Raw genomic sequence first — 6858 nt, 5'->3', positions numbered from 1 at the left:
TTAAACTTATGACTCAGTGATTGTTTGATGTCCATTAAAACAGTCTCACTATTTGCTGCTATCATTATGTCATCAACCCAAACAATCATGACCACTTTACAATCACCAATACATTTTGTATACACACAACAATCGACTAAAGATTGCTCAAAATTCTCACTCATCAACAATGTATGCAACATCTGATTCCACATTCTCCCGCTTTGTTTCAAGCCATAGATAGACTTGTTGAGCTTAAGCACCAAATTTGCATTATTTTCACCTGTTACAATAAAACCTTCTGATTGTTGCATATAAATAACACAATCAAGCGAGGCATGTAAATATGCTGGTTTTACATCTATCTGATTTATAATAAAATTCTCATACAATATGCTAACTGCATTAACATTCGCACTGACGTCATACGTGCTGTTGGGGCGAAAGTCCCATGGCAATCAATGTCCTGCCTTTGGGGGAAAACCTCTAGCAACATATATTGCTTTATGTTTCTCAACACCATCTGGGCTCACCTTCACATTAAAAACCCATTTACCACCAACTACATTTTGGCCTTTAAATAAGGTAACCAAATCAAATGTATCAATCGTTTTGGTCTAACTCTCACTTCCCCCTCACTTTTCGTGACATCTTGCTCACGTTCAAGCTCACCAGCTTGAGGTTCATTTTTATCATTTATAATATCATTTTTTCTGAAGGGAAAATCATTATCATGAAGTACATCACTAGTGTTTAAATCATGTTCAAACTCCTTTACAAATTTTACACATCTGAACCTTCTGATCTTATTAATTTCCTTGAAATACACCAATAGATTTTCCTTGTCATACTCTACACATATACCCCTGGTTACGGCAACCGAGGTGGGTCACGACTAAACCTTTTCATTGACCATACAATTATTTGTTTTTGCATTTAAAATTTGATTTTAATTACCATTTTCATGAGATTTTGACTTAAATTAAAATTTTAATTTTCATTTGCATTTAAAAGTTCATTTGCATTGAGATTTTGACTTGTATTTGCATTTTGAAAAAGTTCATTTGCATTTTGATTTGTATTTTGACTTGCATTTTAACTTTCATATGCACTTGCATTGAGATTTTGACCTGCATTGAGATTTTGACTTGCATTTGCGTTTGAATTTTCATTTGTTGCACTTTCACCCCTGATCCATGACCTACACAGCTCGACCAATCGGCGAGTTCCATTTTGAAGATTGGTAAAACGTGTTCGTGTTGTGTATGTAACGACCGTGACTGTTCTGGATTAGGTATAGGTGACACAATTTTGTTGTCACGTGAGTACAAATACGAGTGCACGCCATTTGAGGATGAATCGATTATTTATTTTTATAACGAGACGATCTATGAAATAACAGTTGATGAAGCCAGGAACCAATGTACATGGTTGCCGTTCTGTAACTCTTGCTTTCACTTGTCGTTTCTTGTGTTTCCGTGTTTTTTTCTCTTGTATTATTTTTTTATTATTGCGGTAGAGTTATTTTGTCCATTCCATCGTTGCGTGATTGACAGATCGTGTATGTCGGGATTCAACTGGTGTGGCAATAATCCCACGACGTTCAAAACTATAATTTACCCTGCCGGCGATAACAAATCTAACTAGTACTGAAAATGACATTCAAGTCTGCTTTGTGTTCAATCTCAGAACAGTCACTCTACTAGGGTGACTGCGATCTCAGAAACCCAGATCTGCAACTTAATATTTGAATAAGTATTATATAGGGCTGAGTATGTTGGTCAACACGTCAACAGCCGGTAAACGACCCGACAAAGACATTGTAGGCCAATAATATTACTATAAAGTAAACCGCCACTTCGTTTTTAAATGGGCGTAATTGGTGCAAAATTGTATCTTTACCGTTGAAAAACTGTGATTTGTACTATCTATTTACTATTTCTTGTGTTCAACAGTTTACAATTCATATATTCATATTTACAATTCATATATAGCGCTCTCATTTGGCACGCTTAGAAATGCAGCATTACTTGGATGTACCAGTGTGGATGTACACAAAATTTTAATTTATGTGTTGTCATTAATGTTGAACACATATAATGGTTAACCGATAAAAAGTATTTCATGCTTGTGCCAATATTTGTTTACATTTCAATACAATGATACATAATGTATATTTATTATTGTAATTAATTTTGTGTAGGCAAAAAAATTAAGGAAACCCACAATAACTCATGAATTGGGCATTTACAATATCATGCCAATCATGGTCATTGTATTCCATCCCAAAATGAAATGTTGCCTTTGTTGCAGCTCTGTCTGTTCTTTCAAACGTGTTGATTCTATATAAGTAAATCTGCAAATATTGTTTATTAACCTTGACCTACAAATCACTCTCAATATACAAAATATATTAAGGGGTTGTGGATGTTATCATGAATATAAACAAAAAAAATATGTTATCTAATGTCTTTTATTGAGTCTAGTACTGTATATTTTATTTTCAGTTTTGGGAAATACTGCAACTGCAACTTCAACTAGATGAATTTGGTTTTGCTTTATAGTATTATGGATTTGGACCACGAGGGTATCCCTCGTGGTGGGTGTAGATGTGGCTGCAATCAGTACAGAAAATGTACCGCATCTAATAGATGTAGAACTTGCGAATGTGTGGCGAGAGATCATGTAAGTTCATGAATATATCTTTACAAAAGTATATTACTGTTCAAGTTTTTGTCCTTTGTAATTTCAAACACACTTTATTTGGCTATCGATAATTTTTTAGTGCAATATGTCTGTTCGTATTTATTAGTGTGCTGGGTAAAAAATGCCGATGCAAAGCCTATGAAAATAATGTGGCGATTCCAACAGAGTGTGTAGTTTGTGGCCATGGAGTTAATCACTATACACCAGGAAAAAATTGGTGAGTTTCCCAGTTCTTTTTGTAAGCTGCAAAATATTAATTTTTCGACGTTTTTTAAAATAAAAAAATAATATCTTTCACAAAAAAGATATACATCATACAAATGACCAAGGTTTAACATTCTCACTCAAACTGCTGCTCTTCAAATACATACCAGCATTGCATGTATTTAGAAGCTTTGTTTTGAATATTATAAGCATTAAACATAATACTAATTGTATAATTTTACCTAAAAGACAGTAATAGTAAAAATGTTTATTTTTTTCACAGTATCTTCTGGTGCTACATCTACAACTACATCTGCAGGAATGATGGATGGTGGGTTTACCTAAAACATACATAGATACTCAAGGACTATGCAGAGATTAATTAATTAATTAATTTTCAGTTTTTCCACTGATATCTCAATTACTAATCATCACATTTCAATGAATCTAGAACTATGCAGAGACCCAATTAGTTTTTGGTGAATATTTATGCATATTAATCACCTAATTTGCATAATAACAAATTTTCAACTTTCAAACTGATATCTCAAGTACTAATCATCACATTTCAATGAAACATTGTACATTGATGCTGTAGGACAATAGACTGACCTGATTAATTGTGGGTTAAAATCTGTACATATTAATTATATAATTTGCATAATTAACCAATTCTAAGCTATCTCACTGATATCTAAAGTACTAATTATTCCATTTCAATGAAACTTAGTACAAAGATGCTCTAGGACAATGTACAAACCTGATTAGTTTGTTAAAACCTGTTCATATTAATTCCCTAATTAGCATAGTCATTCATATTTTTTGGTTGTAATCACATTTCAATAAAACTTGGTACCTAGATGGTCTGTTACATTGCACAGACCTTAGTTTTACACTCAAATCTGTTCATATCAATTGTCTGATTTGCATAATTAGTTTTTAGCATTTTAAGTAAAAATGTGTGCATATTAATCAACTTATTTGCATAATTAGTTAATTTTTGGCTTTTACACTGATATCACATGTACTAATTAATTCCATTTCAATGAAACTTGTCACATTGATGCTCCAGAACAATGCACAGACCCGTTCAGTTTTGAGTTAAAATCAGATCATATTAATTACTTAATTTGCATAATAAATCATAATTTTTGGTTCTAATCACATTTCAATGAAACTGTACACAAATAATCTGTGACAGTACTTATCTTAATTCAATGAATCATGGTACATATGTACTCTAACACAATGTGATGATCAAATTAGTTTTAGGTTTATATAAATCTATAATAATTGCCTAATTTGCATAATAATTTAATTTTCAGCTTTCCACTAATTTAGTTAGAATTAATCATCACATTATAATGAAATTTTGTACATGTGTACCCTGAAACAATATACAGACCTAAATCTAAGCATAATAATTGCTTAATTTGTATAATAATTCATTTGGTCCATTGAGGTAATCCATAATTTGTTTAATGTTGTTAAACATGCATATTGATTATCTATTATTAGCCTATTTCTGATATCTAAAAAATCAGATTTACCAAATTGAATTCATTGCAGAGGTGCTCTGGAAGTAATTAGACTAAAAACCATGGATGAACAATCAAATGAATTTTCTGTATGTATTATAAATTTTGATAATTAATGAGAATCACATTTTTTTCATGCTATGCATTTCAACTAGCAATTTCAAATTGGTTGCCAAGCTTCTTGTTTGAAAAGCAAATCTAAAATTTTGAATTAATTTTAATGTGTCTCCAATAACGGAGTTCTTTCTAAGCATGGGGAGATATTGCAATGAAACAAAAAAATATTCGGGCCAAAAACTTAGCCAATAAAGAGCATGTCGTCGAGATCTTGTGAAATGTCCAAAGGTAATTAGTAATTATAAGCACTAATGTGTTCAGAAACATCTGATGTAGTAGATTTAGTAACTGTTTTAGCTCAACTAGATGTTCGCTGTTGTGGAGCGAAATTCTTCATAAGGCCAGACTTTTATTATCCCTTGTTTCGCGAACCCGCCGAATGAACAGGAGCCGAAAATGAAATAAAAATAAAATTTTATTTCTGCGTAATTTTTACCGCCCGCCACATTTACAAATCCAAGTTGCATTTTCGTGGGAGTATCATGATCAAAGTACCGCAGATGAGAAACAAGGTTATACATGGAATAACATTTTATTGTATTTCTTCTCTGTGATCAATGATCTCACTTATACTTCTTTGAGAATCACACAAATCTAAAGAAAAAAAGAATTAATTTTATTTTTTTGTCGCCCTTCTCAAAACATTGCCTTAAAAAAAACTCGAGAAACAAGGAATAAAAAAAGTTTGGTCTAAATGACTATTCAAAACAACTATTTGAGATGCTTTCATATTTGGCGTGTCTCCCTTTAGATTTTTGGTAAACTAACAGTTTTGGCAGAAAAAATACATATATGTAAGATGCGTCAGTGGTCAAATTAGTTTATATGTTAATGATCTGGCATGTTTAGCAATAGTATTTAAATACAAACTGTAGATTTTTTCAGTCATCCAATAAATAGGAAGCTAGTTAAATTTGCCTCTAGTCAAAGTCATACTTGGATGTACATGACTGTTGACAGTTTAAACCACCAATGACAATATATATTAGTACCTTATTTTCTTTTGTTTTAGAATCTGACAATCACAAAGTTGATGTTTGATGGGTCAAAGTACCGCATGTGCCCAGGTTTGAAGGTCTTGGTAAGTTTAATTATTTTATTTTTTTGGTCATTATCACCATTAGTTTCATGTGAGAAAGAGGTAGTTCACAAATATCAAAAATTATTATTTTTACTATGTTTAATTTCAGTTTAGTCACTGGTCACTTCAACATACAGTGTAACTCTAATTTCATTCACTTACTCATTGGAATTCAATAGGCCCTGTACTGGAAAATATACTTAAACTTTTTATCAGGCAGTGTCACCATACATTTAAGATCTTTATTTTGTGCTATTTTTATCCCTGTCATGTGAAAATCAGGAAGGTGCGTTTTGGTGTCCAACTGTTTGTTCAGAACAGATTCAAAATGTTGTTTTTAAGACATGCTATTTCTGAGTGTATATATGGGCCAATCACATTTAAACATCATTCATACATCTCACAGTATGCACTTTTGTTCTATGATGGGTGAACACTAGCAGTTTATAATGTTGAAAATTTATTGATCAATCATACTGGAACTGTATGGACAGATTTAATTCAAATTTGGTACATTTGGTATGTAAATTTGTTTCACAAATCTGATTTTAAATGACTAAATCATTGCAAATGTATGTTATTCGCAGGCATGTCTTGACTTATTGTGGTTATGTATACATACATTGTGTTATACATATTCATGTTCTGATTCAAAATGTCTGCCTTGTATCTGTTTTGTAAAAATGCACCAGGTTCAAGGCTTTTTGGAACTATAGATTTTAAACTTTTATTAATGCAATATACTTGCATTGAAAAGAACCCATTCATTATTTCATTCATTCATTCAGTCATATTGTTTATTTAAAATATTTTTATTTTTATGCTATATATGCTATATATAACAGGCACTAATACTCATCGTCTGTGTATAGGTCCCATTCAATCAGCCATTGACAGTTGAAAATGTTAAATCTAGCTGTTGTAAATACTTTAATATTTCTCAAATTAACTCATGTAAAATTATGGGTTGAGTCTTAGGACCAGAATTCACAGAAGATTATCAGATACAGGGGAAAATTTGTTTCCATTTTTATAAGGTACATGTAATATAATGTTTTACATGAACAAAAACCACTCCAAGAAGGTATTTTCTGAGGGGAATAATTTTGATGGTCATTCATGTATTTAAACCTACATCATACATTTGTCAATTGCAAGGTGTTCATTGCCTTTTTTTAAAGGACCTAAAATAACAAAATTTCATATTGAGAAGCTAGCCTTTTACTTTTGAGT

The sequence above is a fragment of the Saccoglossus kowalevskii genome, chromosome 7 (genome assembly GCF_978046115.1).
Source record: "Saccoglossus kowalevskii chromosome 7, keSacKowa6.1, whole genome shotgun sequence".
Lineage (NCBI taxonomy): Eukaryota > Metazoa > Hemichordata > Enteropneusta > Harrimaniidae > Saccoglossus > Saccoglossus kowalevskii.
This window is presented reverse-complemented; position numbering follows the sequence as displayed.